Below are 21,461 nucleotides of genomic sequence, written 5' to 3'. Positions count from 1 at the left end.
TCCCAGAATCAGGTTTGCTTTTTTTGCAACAGCATCACACTGTTGACTCATATTTAGCTTGTGGTCCACTATAACCCCTAGATCCCTTTCTGCCGTACTCCTTCCTAGACAGTCTCTTCCCATTCTGTATGTGTGAAACTGATTGTTCCTTCCTAAGTGGAGCACTTTGCATTTGTCTTTGTTAAACTTCATCCTGTTTAACTCAGACCATTTCTCCAATTTGTCCAGATCATTTTGAATTATGACCCTGTCCTCCAAAGCAGTTGCAATCCCTCCCAGTTTGGTATCATCCGCAAACTTAATAAGCGTACTTTCTATGCCAATATCTAAGTCGTTGATGAAGATATTGAACAGCGCCGGTCCCAAAACAGACCCCTGCGATACCCCACTCGTTATGGCTTTCCAGCAGGATTGGGAACTATTAATAACAACTCTCTGAGTACGGTTATCCAGCCAGTTATGCACCCACCTTATAGTAGCCCCATCTAAATTGTATTTGCCTAGTTTATCAATAAGAATATCATGCGAGACCGTATCAAATGCCTTACTAAAGTCTAGGTATACCACATCCACAGCCTCACCCTTATCCACAAGGCTCGTTATCCTATCAAAGAAAGCTATCAGATTGGTTTGACATGATTTGTTCTTCACAAATCCATGCTGGCTGTTCCCTATCACCTTACCACCTTCCAAGTGTTTGCAGATGATTTCCTTAATTACTTGCTCCATTATCTTCCCTGGCACAGAAGTTAAACTCACTGGGGTCTGTAGTTTCCTGGGTTGTTTTTATTTCCCTTTTTATAGATGGGCACTATATTTGCCCTTTTCCAGTCTTCTGGAATCTCTCCCGTCTCCCATGATTTTCCAAAGATAATAGCTAGAGGCTCAGATACCTCCTCTATTAGCTCCTTGAGTATTCTAGGATGCATTTCATCAGGCCCGGGTGACTTGCAGGCATCTAACTTTTCTAAGTGATTTTTAACTTGTTCTTTTTTTATTTTATCTGCTAAACCTACCCCCTTCCCATTAGCATTCACTATGTTAGGCATTCCTTCAGACTTCTCGGTGAAGACCGAAACAAAGAAGTCATTAAGCATCTCCGCCATTTCCAAGTTTCCTGTTACTGTTTCTCCCTCTTCACTAAGCAGTGGGCCTACCCTGTCTTTGGTCTTCCTCTTGCTTCTAATGTATTGATAAAAAGTCTTCTTGTTTCCCTTTATTCCCGTAGCTAGTTTGAGCTCATTTTGTGCCTTTGCCTTTCTAATCTTGCCCCTGCATTCCTGTGTTGTTTGCCTATATTCATCCTTTGTAATCTGTCCCAGTTTCCATTTTTTATATGACTCCTTTTTATTTTTTAGATCATGCAAGATCTCATGGTTAAGCCAAGGTGGTCTTTTGCCACATTTTCTATCTTTCCTAACCAGCGGAATAGCTTGCTTTTGGGCCCTTAATAGTGTCCCTTTGAAAAACTGCCAACTCTCCTCAGTTGTTTTTCCCCTCAGTCTTGATTCCCATGGGACCTTACCTATCAGCTCTCTGAGCTTACCAAAATCTGCCTTCCTGAAATCCATTGTCTCTATTTTGCTGTTCTCCCTTCTACCCTTCCTTAGAATTGCAAACTCTATGATTTCATGATCACTTTCACCCAGGCTGCCTTCTACTTTCAAATTCTCAACGAGTTCCTCCCTATTTGTTAAAATCAAGTCTAGAACAGCTTCCCCCCAGTAGCTTTTTCAACCTTCTGAAATAAAAAGTTGTCTCCAATGCAGTCCAGGAATTTGTTGGATAGTCTGTGCCCCGCTGTGTTATTTTCCCAACATATAGCCGGATAGTTGAAGTCCCCCATCACCACCAAATCTTGGGCTTTGGATGAGTTTGTTAGTTGCTTAAAAAAAGCCTCATCCACCTCTTCCACCTGGTTAGGTGGCCTGTAGTAGACTCCTAGCATGACATCTCCCTTGTTTTTTACCCCTTTTAGCCTAACCCAGAGACTCTCAACACTTCCGTCTCCTATGTCCATCTCTACCTCAGTCCAAGTGTGTACATTTTTAATATACAAGGCAACACCTCCTCCCTTTTTCCCCTGTCTATCCTTCCTGAGCAAGCTGTACCCATCCACACCAACATTCCAATCATGTGTATTATCCCACCAAGTTTCAGTGATGCCAACAATGTCATAGTTGTATTTATTTATTAGCACTTCCAGTTGTTCCTGCTTATTCCCCATACTTCTCGCATTTGTATATAGGCATCTAAGATACTGGTTTGATCTTTCCTCCCAGTTTTGTCCTGACCCTCCTTTCCCTCTGACAATATAGCCCACACTCGCTCTCGTTTTTGACCCATCTCCCCGGTCTCCATGTTTCCCACTTACCTGTGGGCTTTGCTCACCTGTCCCCGTCGAACCTAGTTTAAAGCCCTCCTCACTAGGTTAGCCAGTCTGTGTCCAAAGGTACTAATAACTTGAGCTGTGGTTTGGAGGTGGAACAGCTGTCAAGGGCACTGAGGGGGAGATAGCAGGAGCTCATCCTTCAAGGAGGGGGGTTGGCACTGGAGGTTACTAGAAAGGACAAGAAGACTCCATTCTGGGGTTCAGGAGGTGAATTTATCCCTCAGTGGTGGGCAGGTGATGGGTGGAAGTAGTGCTGGTTCCAGGTGCCCTTAATTCCCGCTGATTCCTCGGGGCGTTTGAGTCTCTGACAGGTTCTCGTTCCCTTGCAGCAGGAGGACGTCCGGCCAAAAGTGATGCACCAGCTCCGCATCATCCGGCACTTGCGCCAGATTCCTGAGACACTGCAGGGGCTGTGCCTCTGAGGCCATCAGCAACTCCCGCTCCCTGCTGCAGGTACTGCTCTGGCTCACTGTAAATGGGGAGCTAGTGGAAGGGGAAATGGAGCCCCCTGGCACTCACTAAAAGGGAAAGTGGTGGATTCTCCATCTCTTGATGTCATTGAAGGAAGACTAGATGCCTTTCTGCAATGTGTGTGCCCAAAAAGTAACTATTGTACTATACAGCAAGCCTATGGTATGCAAGGGGTTAGATGAGATGCTCTAAAGGTCTCTTCTGGCCATAAAGTCCCCTAATTTTGGAAACACTGAGTGTAGCATTGGGAGCAGCCTCTGATGTTTTACCGTCTAGCCGGCTTGCTTCCTAGAATGAACAGGCATTGAGTGGGGTGATCCACAGAGAGTAGCTGAAACCTTCAAAGTGTCAGGCCAGCAGCAGGACATTAGCACTTCCGGGGAAGGGTGGGTGTGGCAGTGATATCACAAAGGCCTTTTGCAGGACGTCAGCCTATTGGTCAAAGGTGTTAGGGAGGTGGTGACCTCCGAGAGAGATGCTGACATCAGCCTGGCAGGACAGGAGCACAGGGCCAGGGAAACCTCAGAGACCCCTGTGGCTTTGCTTCAGCAAGTCTCCTTCTCGAGGTCTCTCTTTGAGGACTGAGAGAGTGTTAGGGTTGACGTATGTGAGTGTGAGCAGGAGCCTCTTTCGAGTTTTCTCCTTTCCTTTGACGGATTTTACTAGAAAACAGACGTCCCTATTTAGAAGGTAAGAGCCTCCAAGAGGTTTTGGAACCTGCTCAGTCTGATCCATCTGGTGCCAGCTGAATTCTAGGCATGGAAAACAGTAGTTTAAGATGGCAGAATTTTATTCCCTCCCTGGGATTTTGTCCCGTAGAATCACTGGGGACATTAGGGTTTGTCCTTTTCGTTTTACCTTTTCCTCCATCCCCCCTTCCTTTCTCTTCATCTCTTACTTCTTTTGTCCTTTCTCCTGTTCCCCTTTCACCACCAGGAGTGGTGTGTGTGTGTGTGTGTGTGTGTGTGTGTGTGTTTGTGTGTGTGTTGCTGGGGGTCCTCTTCACCTCCCCTTGTGGGGAGTTCATCCAAAACTGTATGGTTGAAATAGTGCTTGGACTCCACTGACACTAGATGCTGCCATCCTGTGGCTTAGCATTAGTGTCTGGGATGACTTGGGGCAAGATCTCAACCTCCCCTCAACCCACTTCACTTCTGGCAGAATCCCACCTGCCCCACCGCTAGAGCCGCCTCGATGCCCAACCTGGTTGGGGGTGCAGAAGAGGGTTCTGATAACTTGAGGTTTGGTTTGGAGGTGGAACAGCTGTGAAGAACACTGAGGGGGAGGTAGCAGGAGCTAATCCTACAAGGAGGGGGGTTGGCACTGGAGGATACTAGAAAGGACAAGAAGACTCCATTCTGGGGTTCAGGAGGTGAATTCATCCCTCAGCGGTGGGCAGGTGGTGGGTGGAAATACTGCTGGTTCCAGGTGCCCTTAATTCCCCCTGATTCCTCGGGGCCTTTGAGTCTCTGACAGGTTCTCATTCCCTTGCAGCAGGAGGACGTCACGGCCAAAGTGATGCACCAGCTCCGCATCATCCGGCACTTGCGCCAGGTGCCTGAGACACTGCAGGGGCTGTTCCTCTGAGGCCTTCAGCAACTCCCGCTCCCTGCTGCAGGTACTGCTCTGGCTCACTGTTAATGGGGAGCTAGTGGAAGGGGAAATGGAGCCCCCTGGCCCTCACTAAAAGGGAAAGTGGTGGATTCTCCATCTCTTGATGTCATTGAATGAAGACTAGATGCCTTTCTGGAATGTGTGTGCCCAAAAAGTAACTATTGTACTATACAGTAAGCCTATGATATGCAGCGGGTTAGATTAGATCCTCTAAAGGTCTCTTCTGACCATAAAGTCTACTAATTTTGGAAACACTGAGTGTAGCATTGGGAGCAGCCTCTGATGTTTTACTGTCTAGCCCGCTTGCTTCCTAGAATGAGGATGCATTGAGTGGGGTGATCCACAGAGAGTAGCTCAAACCTTCAAAGTGTCAGGCCAGTAGCAGGACATTAGCACTTTAGGGTTTGGTTGGGTGTGGCAGTGATATCACAAAGGCCTTATCCTGGACCTCAGCCTATGGGTCAAAGGTGTTAGGGAGGTGGTTACCTGAGAGAGAGATGCTGACATCAGCCAGGCAGGACAGGAGCGCAGGGCCAGGGAAACCTCAGAGACCCCTTTGGCTTTGCTTTAGCAAGTCTCCTTCTCGAGGTCTCCCTTTTTAGGACTCAGAGAGTATTAGGGTTCAAGTATGTGAGTGCGAGGAGGAACCTCTTTCGAGTTTCTTCTTTTATTGATTTTACTAGAAAACAGACGTGCCTGTTGAGAAGGTAAGAACCTTGGAGAGGTTTTTAACCTGCTCAGTCTGCAGTCTGATCCATCTGGTGCCAGCTGAATTCTAGGCATGGAAAACACTAGTTCAAGGTGGCAGAATTTTATAGCCCACCTGGGATTTTGTGCCGTAGAATCACTGGGGACATTAGGGTTTGTCCTTTTCGTTTTACCTTTTCCTCCATCCCTCCTTGCTTTCTCTTGTTCCCCTCCCACCACCAGGAGTGGTGTGTGTGGGTGTGTTGCTGGGGGTGCTCTTCACCTCCCCTTGTGGGAAGTTGACACTGCAAGGGCTGTGCCTCTGTGGACATCAGCAACTCCCACTCCCTGCTGCAGGTACTGCTCTGGCTCACTGTAAATGGGGTGCTAGTGGAAGGGGAAATGGAACCCCCTGGCCCTCACTAAAAGGGAAAGTGGTGGATTCTCCATCTCTTGATGTCATTGAATGAAGACTAGATGCCTTTCTGGAATGTGTGTGCCCAAAGAGTAACTATTGTACTATACAGGAAGCCTATGATATGCAGGGGCTTAGATTAGATGCTCTAAAGGTCCCTTGTGGCCATAAAGTCTACTAATTTTGGAAACACTGAGTGTAGCATTGGGAGCAGCCTCTGATGTTTTACTGTCTAGCCCACTTGCTTCCTAGAATGAAGACGCATTGAGTGGGGTGATCCACAGAGAGTAGCTCAAACCTTCATAGTGTCAGGCCAGCAGCAGGACATTAGCACTTAAGGGTTTGATTGGTGGCAGTGATATCACAAAGGTCTTTTGCAGGACCTCAGCATATTGGTCAAAGGTGTTAGGGAGGTGGTAACCTCAGAGAGAGATGCTGCCATCAGCGAGGCAGGACAGGGGCGCATGGCCAGGGAAACCTCAGAGACCCCTGTGGCTTTGCTTCAGCAAGTCTTCTTCTCGAGGTTTCTCTTGAGGACTGAGAGAGTATTAGGATTCACGTATTTGAGTGAGAGCAGGAGCCTCTTTTGAGTTGTCTCCTTTCCTTTTACTGATTTTACTAGAAAACAGACATCCCTGTTTAGAAAGTAAGAGCCTCCAAGAGGTTTTGGAACCTGCTCAGTCTGATCCATCTGGTGCCAGCTGAATTCTAGGCATGGAAAACACTAGTTGAAGGTGGCAGAATTTTAATCCCTCCCTGTAATTTTGTCTGGTAGAATCACTGGGGACATTAGGGTTTGTCCTTTTCGTTTTACCTTTTCCTCCATACCTCCTTCCTTTCTCTTTATCTCTTACTTCTTTTGTCCTTTCTCTTGTTCCCCTCCCACCACCAGGAGTGGTATATATGTGTGTGTGTGTGTGTGTGTGTGTTGCTGGGGGTGCTCTTCACCTCCCCTTGTTGGGAGTTGATCCAAAACTGTATGGTTGAAATAGTGCTTGGACTCCACTGACACTAGATGCTGCCATCGTGTGGTTTAGCATTAGTGTCTGGGATGACTTGGGGCAAGATCTCAACCTCCCCGCAACCCACTTCACTGCTGCCAGAATCCCTCCTGCCCCCCCTGCTAGAGCCGCCTCCCTGCCCAACCTGGGTGGGGGTGGAGAAGAGGGTTCTGATAACTTGAGCTGTGGTTTGGAGGTGGAACAGCTGTCAAGGGCACTGAGCGGGAGGTAGCAGGAGCTCACCCTACAAGGACGGGGGTTGGCACTGGAGATTACTAGAAAGGAGAAGACGACTCCATTCTGGGGTTCAGGAGGTGAATTCATCCCTCAGTGGTGGGCAGGTGCTGGGTGGAAATACTACTGGTTCCAGGTGTCCTTAATTGCCCCTGATTCCTCGGGGCATTTGAGTCTCTGAAAGGGTTCTCGTTCCCTTGCAGGAGGAGGACGTCACGGCCAAAGGGATGCACCAGCTCCGCATCATCCGGCACTTACGCCATGTGCCTGAGACACTGCAGGGGCTGTTCCTCTGAGGCCTTAGCAACTCCCTCTCCCTACTGCAGGTTCTGCTCTGGCTCACTGTACATGGGGAGCTAGTGGAAGGGGAAATGGAGCCCCCTGGCACTCACTAAAAGGGAAAGTGGTGGATTCTCCAACTCTTGATGTCATTGATTGAAGACTAGATGCCTTTCTGGAATGTGTGTGCCCAAAAAGTAACTATTGTACTATACTGGAAGCCTATGATATGGAGGGGGTTAGATGAGATGCTGTAAAGGTCTCTTCTGGCCAGAAAGTCTCCTACCTTTGGAAACACTGAGTGTAGTATTGGGAGCAGCCTCTGATGTTTTACTGTCTAGCTAGCTTGCTTCCTAGAATGAAGACGAATTTTGTGGTGTGATCCACAGAGCGTAGCTCAAACCTTCAAAGTGTCAGGCCAGCAGCAGGACATGAGCACTGGTTGGGTGTGGCAGTGATATCACAAAGGCTTTTTCAAGGACCTCAGCGTACTGGTCAAAGGTGTTAGGGAGGTGGTGACCTCAGAGAGAGATGCTGTCTTCAGCCAGGGAGGACAGGGGCTTACAACCAGGGAAACCTCAGAGAGCCCTGTGGCTTTGCTTCAGCAAGTCTCCTTCTCGAGGTTTCTTTTTGAGGACTGAGAGAGTGTTAGGGTTGACGTATGTGAGTGCGAGCAGGAGCCTCTTTCGAGTTTTCTCCTTTCCTTTTACTGATTTTACTTGAAAATTAGAAGGTAAGAGCCTCCAAGAGGTTTTGGAACCTGCTCAGTCTGATCCATCTGGTGCCAGCTGAATTCTCGGCATGGAAAACAGTAGTTTAAGGTGGCAGAATTTTATTCCCTCCCTGGAATTTTGTCCCGTGGAATCACTGGGGACACTAGGGTTTGTCCTTTTCGTTTTACCTTTTCCTCCATCCCTCCTTCCTTTCTCTTCATCTCTTACTTCTTTTGTCCTTTCTCTTGTTCCCCTCACACCACCAGGAGTGGTGTGTGTGTGTGTGTGTGTGTGTGTGTGGTGCTGTTGGTTCTCTTCACCTCCCCTTGTGGGGAGTTGATCCAAAACTGTGGGGTTGAAATAGTGCTTGGACCCCACTGACAGTAGATGCTGCCATTGTGTGACTTAGCATTAGTGTCTGGGATGACTTGGGTCAAGATCTCAACCTCCCTGCAACCCACTTCACTGCTGTCAGAATCCCTCCTGCACACCCTGTTAGAGCCGCCTCCCAGCACAACCTGTGTCGGGGTGGAGAAGAGGGTTCTGATGACTTTAGCTGTGGTTGGGAGGTGGAATGTCTGTGAAGGGCACTGAGCAGGAGGTAGCAGGAGCTCACCCTACAAGGAGGGGGGTTAGCTCTGGAGGTTTCTAGAAAGGACAAGAAGACTCCATTCTGGGGTTCAGGAGGTGAATTCATCTCTCATTAATGGGCAGGTGCTGGGTGGAAATACTGCTGGTTCCAGGTTCCCTTAATTCCCCCTGATTCCTCGGGGCCTTTGAGTCTCTGACAGGTTCTCGTTCCCTTGCAGCAGGAGGACGTCAGGGCCAAAATGATGCACCAGCTCCGCATCATCCTGCACTTACGCCACGTGCCTGAGACACTGCAGGGGCTGCGCCTCTGAGGCCTTCAGGAACTCCCGCTCCCTGCTGCAGGTACTGTTCTGGCTCACTGTAAATGGGGAGCTAGTGGAAGGGGAAATGGATCCCCTGGCACTCACTAAAAGGGAAAGTGATGGATTCTCCATCTCTTAATGTCATTTAATTTAGACTAGATACCTTTCTGGAATGTTTGTGCCCAAAAAGTAACTATTGTACTATACAGGAAGCCCATGATATGCAGGGGCTTAGATTAGATGCTCTAAAGGTCTCTTCTGGCCATAAAGTGTAGTAATTTTGGAAACACGGAGTGTAGCATTGGGAGCAGCCTCTGATGTTTTACTGTCTAGCCGGCTTGCTTCCTAGAATGAAGACGCATTGACTGGGGTGATCCACACAGAGTAGCTCAAACCTTCAAAGTGTCAGGCCAGCACCAGGACATTAGCACTTCAGGGTTTGGTTGGGTGTGGCAGTGACATCACAAAGGCCTTTTGCAGGACGTCAGCTTATTGGTCAAATGTGTTAGGGAGGTGGTGACCTCAGAGAGAGATGCTGACATCAGAGAGAGATGCTGACATGAGGGCCAGGGAAAGCTCAGAGACCCCTCTGGCTTTGCTTCAGCAAGTCTCCTCCTTGAGGTCTCTCTTTGAGGAAAGTAAGTGCCTCGGAGAGGTTTGTATCCTGTTCAGTCTGATCCACCTGGTGCCAGCTGAATTCTAGGCATGGAAAACACTAGTTCAAGGTGGCAGAATTTTATTCCCTCCCTGTGATTTTGTCCCGTAGAATCACTGGGGACATTAGTGTTTGTCCTTTTCATTTTACCTTTTCCTCCCTCCCTCCTTCCTTTCTCTTCATCTCTTACTTCTTTTGTCCTTTCTCCTGTTCCCCTCCCACCACCGGGAGTGGTTTGTGTGTGTGTGTGTGTGTGTGTGTGTGTGTGTGTGTGTGTGTGTTGCTGGGGGTGCTCTTCACCTCCCTTTGTGGGGAGTTCATCCAAACCTGTGTGGTTGAAATAGTGCTTGGACTCCACGGACACTAGATGCTGCCATCGTGTGGATTAGCATTGGTGTCTGGGATGACTTGGGGCAAGATCTCAACCTCCCCGCAACCCACTTCACTGCTGGCAGAATCCCACCTGCCACCCCTGCTAGAGCCGCCTCCCTGGCCAACCTGGGTGGGGGTGGAGAAGAGGGTTCTGATAACTTGAGCTGTGGTTTGGTGGTGGAACAGCTGTCAAGGGCACTGAGAGGGAGGTAGCAGCAGCTCACCCTTCAAGGAGGGGATTTGGCACTGGAGGTTACTAGAAAGGACAATAAGACTCCATTCTGGGGTTCAGGAGGTGAATTCATCCCTCTGTGGTGGGCAGGTGCTGAGTGGAAATACTGCTGATTCCCGGTGCCCTTAATTCCCCCTGATTCCTCGGGGCGTTTGAGTCTCTGACAGGTTCTCGTTCCCTTGCAGCAGGAGGACGTCATGGCCAAAGCTATGCACCAGCTCCGCATCATCCATCACTTGCGCCAGGTGCCTGAGACACTGCAGGGGTTGTGCCTCTGAGGCCATCAGCAACTCCCGCTCCCTGCTGCAGGTACTGCTTTGGTTTACTGTAAATGGGGAGCTAGTGGAAGGGGAAATGGAGCCCCCTGGCCCTCACTAAATGGGAAAGTGGTGGATTCTCCATCTCTTGATGTCATTTAATGAAGACTAGATGCCTTTCTGGAATGTGTTTTCTAAGAAAGTAACTGTTGTGCTCTACAGGAAGCCTATGATATGCAGAGGGTTAGATGAGATGCTCTAAAGGTCTCTTGTGGCCATAAAGTCTCCTAATTTTGGAAACACTGAGTGTAGCATTGGGAGCAGCCCCTGATGTTTTAGTGTCTAGCCAGCTTGCTTCCTAGAATGAAGACGCATTGAGTGGGGTGATCCACACAGAGTAGCTCAAACCTTCAAAGTGTCAGGCCAGCAGCAGGACATTAGCACTTCCGGGGATGGGTGGGTGTGGTAGTGACATCACAAAGGCCTTTTCAGGACCTCAGCCTATTGGTCAAAGGTGTTAGGGAGGTGGTGACCTCCGAGAGAGATGCTGACATCAGCCAGACAGGACAGGGCCAGGGAAACCTCAGACACCCCTGTGACTTTCATAGAATCATAGAATCATAGAATATCAGGGTTGGAAGGGACCTCAAGAGGTCATCTAGTCCAACCCCCTCCTCAAAGCAGGACCAATTCCCAACTAAATCATCCCAGCCAGGGCTTTGTCAAGCCGGGCCTTAAAAACCTCCAAGGAAGGAGACTCCACCACCTCCCTAGGTAACGCATTCCAGTGCTTCACCACCCTCCTAGTGAAATAGTGTTTCCTAATATCCAACCTGGACCTCCCCCACTGCAACTTGAGACCATTGCTCCTTGTTCTGTCATCTGCCACCACTGAGAACAACCGAGCTCCATCCTCTTTGGAACCCCCCTTCACGTAGTTGAAGGCTGCTATCAAATCCCCCCTCATTCTTCTCTTCTGGAGACTAAACAATCCCAGTTCCCTCAGCCTCTCCTCAAAAGTCATGTGCTCCAGACCCCTAATCATTTTTGTTGCTCTCCGCTGGACTCTTTCCAATTTTTCCACATCCTTCTTGTAGTGTGGGGCCTGTCGGAGAAAAACAGAGTTCTCACTATTTGTTTAGGTACAGCAAGTCAGATGCTTTATTAACTCTCACAATTGCCCAGAGGGAGAGAGCTAAGCACGTCTCTCCCAGGTAACTAATTACAGCAAGCATTTATACCTTTCATTACAGAAATAACGAGGGACAGCTGCGTTTTGTTTATACGTAGGCCATCTTGATATCTCATTTCTTCACTTGTTTTGACTCTTGCCAACATACAATATTTTCTATACCTTATCTACACAAGGTCTTCTACACCTTATCTATACCAGGTCATAATGACTTCTTACACAGTTCTTTCTCACCCACCTCACACATTCCTCGCTTCTACAAATCTCGCGTTATTAGGGTTACTGTTAGCCTAACTCTTGCTAACGAACTGTCATTCATTGCATCCCCTTCCTGTCAGCTCTTTCTCTGCTTCCACAGGCCCAAAACTGGACACAGTATTCTAGATGAGGCCTCACCAATGTCGAATAAAGGGGAACGATCACGTTCCTCGATCTGCTGGCAATGCCCCTACTTATACAGCCCAAAATGCCGTTAGCCTTCTTGGCAACAAGAGCACACTGTTGACTCATATCCAGCTTCTCGTCCACTGTGACCCCTAGGTCCTTTTCTGCAGAACTGCTACCTAGCCATTCGGTCCCTAGTCTGTAGCAGTGCATGGGATTCTTCCGTCCTAAGTGCAGGACTCTGCACTTGTCCTTGTTGAACTTCATCAGTTTTTTTTTGGCCCAATCCTCTAATTTGTCTAGGTCCCTCTGTATCCGATCCCTACCCTCTAGCGTATCTACCACGCCTCCTAGTTTAGTGTCATCTGCAAACTTGCTGAGAGTGCAGTCCACACCATCCTCCAGATCATTAATAAAGATATTAAACAAAACCGGCCCCAGGACCGACCCTTGGGGCACTACTCCGCTTGAAACCGGCTGCCGACTAGACATGGAGCCATTGATCACTACCCGTTGAGCCCGACGATCCAGCCAGCTTTCTATCCACCTTACAGTCCATTCATCCAGCCCATACTTCTTTAACTTGGTGGCAAGAATACTGTGGGAGAGCGTATCAAAAGCTTTGCTAAAGTCAAGGAATAACACATCCACTGCTTTCCCCTCATCCACAGAGCCAGTTATCTCATCGTAGAAGGCAATTAGGTTAGTCAGGCACGACTTCCCCTTGGTGAATCCATGCTGACTGTTCCTGATCACTTTCCTCTCCTCTAAGTGTTTCATCATTGATTCCTTGAGGACCTGCTCCATGATTTTTCCAGGGACTGAGGTGAGGCTGACTGGCCTGTAGTTCCCCGGATCCTCCTCCTTCCCTTTTTTAAAGATGGGCACGACATTAGCCTTTTTCCAGTCATCCGGGACCTCCCTCGATCGCCATGAGTTTTCAAAAATAATGGCTAATGGCTGTGCAATCTCATCCGCCAACTCCTTTAGCACCCTCGGATGCAGCGCATCCAGCCCCATGGAGTTGTGCACGTCCAGTTTTTCTAAATAGTCCCGAACCACTTCTTTCTCCACAGAGGGCTGGTCACCTTCTCCCCATATTGTGCTGCCCAGTGCAGCAGTCTGGGAGCTGACCTTGTTCGTGAAGACAGAGGCAAAAAAAGCATTGAGTACATTAGCTTTTTCCACATCCTCGGTCACTAGGTTGCCTCCCTCATTCAGTAAGGGGCCCACACTTTCCTTGACTTTCTTCTTGTTGCTAACATACCTGAAGAAACCCTTCTTGTTACTCTTAACATCTCTTGCTAGCTGCAACTCCAAGTGTGATTTGGCCTTCCTGATTTCACTCCAGCATGCCTGAGCAATATTTTTATACTCCTCCCTGGTCATTTGTCCAATCTTCCACTTCTTGTAAGCTTCTTTTTTGCGTTTAAGATCAGCAAGGATTTCACTGTTTAGCCAAGCTGGTCGCCTGCCATATTTACTATTCTTTCTACACATCGGGATGGTTTGTTCCTGCAACCGCAATAAGGATTCTTTAAAATACAGCCAGCTCTCCTGGACCCCTTTGCCCTTCATGTTATTCTCCCAGGGGATCCTGCCCATCTGTTCCCTGAGGGAGTCAAAGTCTGCTTTTCTGAAGTCCAGGGTCCATATTCTGCTGCTCTCCTTTCTTCCTTGTGTCAGGATCCTGAACTCGACCATCTCATGGTCACTGCCTCCCAGGTTCCCATCCACTTTTGCTTCCCCTACTAATTCTTCCCTGTTTGTGAGCAGCAGGTCAAGAAAAGCTCTGCCCCTAGTTGGTTCCTCCAGCACTTGCACCAGGAAATTGTGCCCTACACGTTCCAAAAACTTCCTGGATTGTCTGTGCACCGCTGTATTGCTCTCCTAGCAGATATCAGGGTGATTAAAGTCTCCCATGAGAACCAGGGCCTGCGATCTAGCAACTTCTGCTAGTTGCCAGAAGAAAGCCTCGTCCACCTCATCCCCCTGGTCTGGTGGTCTATACCAGACTCCAACCACGACATCCCCCTTGTTGTTCACACTTCTCAACTTTATCCAGAGACTCTCAGGTTTTTCTACAGTTTCATACCGGACCTCTGAGCACTCATACTCCTCTCTTACATACAATGCAACTCCCCCACCTTTTCTGCCCTGCCTGTCCTTCCTGAACAGTTTATATCCATCCATGACAGTACTCCAGTCATGTGAGTTATCCCACCAAGTGTCTGTTATTGCTTCAGCAAGTCTCCTTCTCGAGGTCTCTCTTTGAGGACTGAGAGAGTATTAGTGTTCACATGTGTGAGTGCGAGCAGGAGCCTCTTTGGAGTTTTCTCCTTTCCTTTGACGGATTTTACTAGAAAACAGACGTCCCTATTTAGAAGGTAAGAGCCTCCAAGAGGTTTTGGAAGCTGCTCAGTCAGGTCCATCTGGTGCCAGCTGAATTCTAGGCATGGAAAACACTAGTTTAAGGTGGCAGAATTTTATTCCCTCTGTGGGACTTTGTCCCGTAGAATCACAGGGGACATTAGTGTTTCTCATTTTCGTTTTACCTTTTCCTCCATCCCCCCTTCCTTTCTCTTCATATCTTACTTCTTTTGTCCTTTCTCCTTTCCTTTTCTCCATCTCCTGATGTCATTTCATGAAGACTAGATGCCTTTCTGGATGTGTGTGCCCAAAAAGTAACTATTGTACTATACAGGAGGCCTATGATATGCAGGGGCTTAGATGAGATGCTCTAAAGGTCTCTTGTGGCCATAAAGTCTACAAATTTTGGAAACAGTAGTATTGGGAGCAGCCTCTGATGTTTTACTGTCTAGCCGGCTTGCTTCCTAGAAAGAAGACGCATTGAGTCGGGTGATCCACAGAGAGTACCTGTGTCAAGGCTGAATGCCCACTTTGAAGTTTAGGGTACAAATGTAGGGGCCTGCATGAAAACTTCTAAGCTTAACCACCATCCCAAGGCTAATTTCCTCCCCTGGGTAGCCTTGAGAAACCTTTCACCAATTCCCTGGTGAATACAGATCCAAACCCCTTGGATCTAAAAGAAGGAGAAATTAACCATTCCCCTCCTTCCTCCCACCAACTCCTGGTGAATCAAGATCCAAACTCCTTGGATCTTAAAACAAGGAAAAATCAATCAGGTTCTTAAAAAATAAGGCTTTTAATTAAAGAAAAAGGTAAAAATCATCTCTGTAAAATCAGTATGGAAATTAACCTTACAGGGTAATCAAACTTAAAGAGCTCACAGGACTCCCCTCTAGTCTTAGGTTCAAAGTACAGCAAACAAAGATAAACACTCTAGTAAAAGGTACATTTACAAGTTGAGAAAACAAAGGAAAACTAACACGCCTTGTTTGAAATAGGAGAGACTTGTTTAGAAAGATGTGGAGAACCTGGATTGATGTCTGGTCCCTCTCAGTCCCGAGGGCGAACACCCACACAAACAAAGAACACAAACAAAAGCCTTCCCCTCCCCAAGATTTGAAAGTATCTTGTCCCCTTATTGGTCCTTTAGGTCAGATGCCAGCCAGGTTACCTGAGCTTCTTAACCCTTTAGAGGGAAAAGGATTTTGGAGTCTCTGTCTAGGAGGATTTTATAGTACTGTACACAGGACAGCTGTTACCCTTCCCTTTATAGTTATGACAACCTCAAACCTTCAAAGTGTCAGGCCAGCAGCAGGACATTAGCACTTCAGGGTTTGGTTGGGTGTGTCAGTGACATCACAAAGGCCTTTTGCAGGATGTCAGCTTATTGGTCAAATGTGTTAGGGAGGTGGTGACCTCAGAGAGAGATGCTGATATCAGCCTGGCAGGACAGGAGCACAGGGCCAGGGAAACCTCAGAGACCCTGTGGCTTTGCTTCAGCAAGTCTCCTTCTCGGGGTCTTTCTTTGAGGACTGAGAGAGTATTAGGGTTCACGTACGTGAGTGCGTGCAGGAGCCTCTTTCGAGTTTTCTCCTTTCCTTTTACTGATTTTACTAGAAAACAGACGTCCCTGTTTAGAAGGTAAGAGCCTCCAAGAGGTTTTGGCAGCTGCTCAGTCTGATCCACGTGGTGCCAGCTGAATTCTAGGCATGGAAAACAGTAGTTTAAGATGGCAGAATTTTATTCCATCCCTTGGATTTTGTGCCGTAGAATCACTGGGGACATTAGGGTTTGTCCTTTTTGTTTTACCTTTTCCTCCATCCCTCCTTCCTTTCTCTTCATCTCTTACTTCTTTTGTCCTTTCTCCTGTTTCTCGAAAACTGTAGGGTTGAAATAGTGTTTGGACTCCACTAACACTAGATGCTGCCATCCTGTGGCTTAGCATTAGTGTCTGGGATGACTTGGGGCAAGATCTTCCAAGACCATGATTTTCCAAAGATAATAGCTGGAGGCTCAGATACCTCCTCTATTAGCTCCTTGAGTATTCTAGGATGCATTTCATCAGGCCCGGGTGACTTGCAGGCATCTAACTTTTCTAAGTGATTTTTAACTTGTTCTTTTTTTATTTTATCTGCTAAACCTACCCCCTTCCCATTAGCATTCACTATGTTAGGCATTCCTTCAGACTTCTCGGTGAAGACCGAAACAAAGAAGTCATTAAGCATCTCCGCCATTTCCAAGTTTCCTGTTACTGTTTCTCCCTCTTCACTAAGCAGTGGGCCTACCCTGTCTTTGGTCTTCTTCTTGCTTCTAATGTATTGATAAAAAGTCTTCTTGTTTCCCTTTATTCCCGTAGCTAGTTTGAGCTCATTTTGTGCCTTTGCCTTTCTAATCTTGCCCCTGCATTCCTGTGTTGTTTGCCTATATTCATCCTTTGTAATCTGTCCCAGTTTCCATTTTTTATATGACTCCTTTTTATTTTTTAGATCATGCAAGATCTCATGGTTAAGCCAAGGTGGTCTTTTGCCACATTTTCTATCTTTCCTAACCAGCGGAATAGCTTGCTTTTGGGCCCTTAATAGTGTCCCTTTGAAAAACTGCCAACTCTCCTCAGTTGTTTTTCCCCTCAGTCTTGATTCCCATGGGACCTTACCTATCAGCTCTCTGAGCTTACCAAAATCTGCCTTCCTGAAATCCATTGTCTCTATTTTGCTGTTCTCCCTTCTACCCTTCCTTAGAATTGCAAACTCTATGATTTCATGATCACTTTCACCCAGGCTGCCTTCTACTTTCAAATTCTCAACGAGTTCCTCCCTATTTGTTAAAATCAAGTCTAGAACAGCTTCCCCCCTAGTAGCTTTTTCAACCTTCTGAAATAAAAAGTTGTCTCCAATGCAGTCCAGGAATTTGTTGGATAGTCTGTGCCCCGCTGTGTTATTTTCCCAACATATAGCCGGATAGTTGAAGTCCCCCATCACCACCAAATCTTGGGCTTTGGATGATTTTGTTAGTTGCTTAAAAAAAGCCTCATCCACCTCTTCCACCTGGTTAGGTGGCCTGTAGTAGACTCCTAGCATGACATCTCCCTTGTTTTTTACCCCTTTTAGCCTAACCCAGAGACTCTCAACACTTCCGTCTCCTATGTCCATCTCTACCTCAGTCCAAGTGTGTACATTTTTAATATACAAGGCAACACCTCCTCCCTTTTTCCCCTGTCTATCCTTCCTGAGCAAGCTGTACCCATCCACACCAACATTCCAATCATGTGTATTATCCCACCAAGTTTCAGTAATGCCAACAATGTCATAGTTGTATTTATTTATTAGCACTTCCAGTTCTTCCTGCTTATTCCCCATACTTCTCGCATTTGTATATAGACATCTAAGATACTGGTTTGATCTTTCCTCCCAGTTTTGTCCTGACCCTCCTTTCCCTCTGACAATATAGCCCACACTCCCTCTCGTTTTTGACCCATCTCCCCAGTCTCCATGTTCCCCACTTACCTGTGGGCTTTGCTCACCTGTCCCCGTCGAACCTAGTTTAAAGCCCTCCTCACTAGGTTAGCCAGTCTGTGTCCAAAGGTACTAATAACTTGAGCTGTGGTTTGGAGGTGGAACAGCTGTCAAGGGCACTGAGGGGGAGATAGCAGGAGCTCATCCTTCAAGGAGGGGGGTTGTCACTGGAGGTTACTAGAAAGGACAAGAAGACTCCATTCTGGGGTTCAGGAGGTGAATTCATCCCTCAGCGGTGGGCAGGTGGTGGGTGGAAATACTGCTGGTTCCAGGTGCCCTTAATTCCCCCTGATTCCTCGGGACCTTTGAGTCTCTGACAGGTTCTCGTTCCCTTGCAGCAGGAGGACGTCACGGCCAAAGTGATGCACCAGCTCCGCATCATCCGGCACTTGCGCCAGGTGCCTGAGACACTGCAGGGGCTGTTCCTCTGAGGCCTTCAGCAACTCCTGCTCCCTGCTGCAGGTACTGCTCTGGCTCACTGTAAATGGTGAGCTAGTGGAAGAGGAAATGGAGCCCCCTGGCCCTCATTAAAAGGGAAAGTGGTGGATTCTCCATCTCTTGATGTCATTGAATGAAGACTAGATGCCTTTCTGGAATGTGTGTGCCCAAAGAGTAACTATTGTACTATACAGGAGGCCTATGATATGCAGCGGGTTAGATTAGATGCTCTAAAGGTCTCTTCTGACCATAAAGTCTACTAATTTTGGAAACACTGAGTGTAGCATTGGGAGCAGCCTCTGATGTTTTACTGTCTAGCCCGCTTGCTTCCTAGAATGAGGATGCATTGAGTGGGGTGATCCACAGAGAGTAGCTCAAACCTTCAAAGTGTCAGGCCAGTAGCAGGACATTAGCACTTTAGGGTTTGGTTGGGTGTGGCAGTGATATCACAAAGGCCTTATCCTGGACCTCAGCCTATGGGTCAAAGGTGTTAGGGAGGTGGTTACCTGAGAGAGAGATGCTGACATCAGCCAGGCAGGACAGGAGCGCAGGGCCAGGGAAACCTCAGAGACCCCTTTGGCTTTGCTTTAGCAAGTCTCCTTCTCGAGGTCTCCCTTTTTAGGACTCAGAGAGTATTAGGGTTCAAGTATGTGAGTGCGAGGAGGAACCTCTTTCGAGTTTCTCCTTTTATTGATTTTACTAGAAAACAGACGTGCCTGTTGAGAAGGTAAGAACCTTGGAGAGGTTTTTAACCTGCTCAATCTGCAGTCTGATCCATCTGGTGCCAGCTGAATTCTAGGCATGGAAAACAGTAGTTCAAGGTGGCAGAATTTTATAGCCCACCTGGGATTTTGTGCCGTAGAATCACTGGGGACATTAGGGTTTGTCCTTTTCGTTTTACCTTTTCCTCCATCCCTCCTTGCTTTCTCTTGTTCCCCTCCCACCACCAGGAGTGGTGTGTGTGTGTGTGTGTTGCTGGGGGTGCTCTTCACCTCCCCTTGTGGGAAGTTGACACTGCAAGGGCTGTGCCTCTGTGGACATCAGCAACTCCCACTCCCTGCTGCAGGTACTGCTCTGGCTCATTGTACATGGGGTGCTAGTGGAAGGGGAAATGGAACCCCCTGGCACTCACTAAAAGGGAAAGTGGTGGATTCTCCATCTCTTGATGTCATTGAAGGAAGACTAGATGCCTTTCTGGAATGTGTGTGCCCAAAGAGTAACTATTGTACTATACAGGAAGCCTATGATATGCAGGGGCTTAGATTAGATGCTCTAAAGGTCCCTTGTGGCCATAAAGTCTACTAATTTTGGAAACACTGAGTGTAGCATTGGGAGCAGCCTCTGATGTTTTACTGTCTAGCCCACTTGCTTCCTAGAATGAAGACGCATTGAGTGGGGTGATCCACAGAGAGTAGCTCAAACCTTCATAGTGTCAGGCCAGCAGCAGGACATTAGCACTTAAGGGTTTGATTGGTGGCAGTGATATCACAAAGGTCTTTTGCAGGATGTCAGCTTATTGGTCAAATGTGTTAGGGAGGTGGTGACCTCCGAGAGAGATGCTGACATCAGCCTGGCAGGCCAGGAGCACAGGGCCAGGGAAACCTCAGAGACCCTGTGGCTTTGCTTCAGCAAGTCTCCTTCTCGGGGTCTTTCTTTGAGGACTGAGAGAGTATTAGGGTTCACGTACGTGAGTGCGTGCAGGAGCCTCTTTCGAGTTTTCTCCTTTCCTTTTACTGATTTTACTAGAGAACAGACGTCCCTGTTTAGAAGGTAAGAGCCTCCAAGAGGTTTTGGCAGCTGCTCAGTCTGATCCACGTGGTGCCAGCTGAATTCTAGGCATGGAAAACACTAGTTCAAGGTGACAGAATTTTGTAGTCCACACGGGATTTTGTCCCGTGGAATCACTGGGGACATTAGGGTTTGTCCTTTTCATTTTACCTTTTCCACCATCCCTCCTTCCTTTCTCTTCATCTCTTACTTCTTTTGTCCTTTCTCCTGTTCCCCTCCCACCACCAGGAGTGGTGTGTGTGTGTGTGTGTGTGTGTGTGTGTGTGTGTGTGTGTGTGTGTGTGTGTGTGTGTGTGTGTGTGTGTTGCTGGGGGTGATCTTCACCTCCTCTTGTGGGAAGTTCATCCAAAACTGTGGGGTTGAAATAGTGCTTGGACTCCACAGACACTAGATGCTGCCATCGTGTGGATTAGCATTGGTGTCCTGTGGCTTAGCGTTAGTGTCTCGGATGACTTGGGCAAGATCTCAACCTCCCCGCAACCCACTTCACTGCTGCCAGAATCCCTCCTGCCCCCACTGCTAGACCCGCCTCCCAGCCCAACCTTGGTGGGGGTCTAGAAGAGGTTTCTGATGACTTAAGCTGTGGTTTGGAGGTGGAACAGCTGTCAAGGACACTGAGGGGGAGGTAGCAGGAGCTCACCCTAGAAGGAGGGGGATTGGCACTGGAGGTTACTAGAAAGGACAAGAAGACTCCATTCTGTGTTTCAGGAGGTGAATTTATCCCTCAGTGTTCGGCAGGTGCTGAGTGGAAATACTGCTGGTTCCAGGTGCCCTTAATTCCCCCTGATTCCTCGGGGCGTTTGAGTCTGACTGGTTCTCATTCCCTTGCAGCAGGAGGGCGTCACGGCTAAAGTGAGGCACCAGCTCCGCATCATCCATCACTTGCGCCAGGTGCCAGAGACACTGCAGGGGTTGTGCCTCTGAGGCCTTCAGCAACTCCCGCTCCCTGTTGCAGGTACTGCTCTGGCTCACTGTAAATGGGGAGCTAGTGGAAGGGGAAATGGAGCCCCCTGGCACTCAGTGAAAGGGAAAGTGGTGGATTCTCCATCTCTTGAAGTCATTGAATGAAACTAGATGCCTTTCTGGAATGTTTGTGCCCAAAAAGTAACTATTGTCCTATACAGGAAGCCTATGATATGCAGGGGGTTAGATGAGATGCTCTAAAGGTCTCTTCTGGCCATAAAGTGTATTAATTTTGGAAACACTGAGTGTAGCATTGGGAGCAGCCTCTAATGTTTTACTGTCTAACCGGCTTGCTTCCTAGAATGAAGACGCATTGAGTGGGGTGATCCACAGAGAGTAGCTCAAACCTTCAAAGTGTCAGGCCAGCAGCAGGATATTAGCACTTCAGGGGATGGGTGGGTGTGGCAGTGACATCACAAAGGCCTTTTGCAGGAGCTCAGCCTGTTGGTCAAAGTTGTTAGGGAGGTGGTGACCTCAGAGAGAGATGCTCACATCAGCCAGGCAAAACAGGGGCGCAGGGCCAGGGAAACCTCAGAGACCCCTGTGGCTTTGCTTCAGCAAGTCTCCTTCTCGAGCTCTCTTTGAGGACTGAGAGAGTA

Source organism: Chrysemys picta, unplaced genomic scaffold (assembly GCF_011386835.1).
Source record: "Chrysemys picta bellii isolate R12L10 unplaced genomic scaffold, ASM1138683v2 scaf55, whole genome shotgun sequence".
NCBI classification, from domain to species: domain Eukaryota; kingdom Metazoa; phylum Chordata; order Testudines; family Emydidae; genus Chrysemys; species Chrysemys picta.
This window is presented reverse-complemented; position numbering follows the sequence as displayed.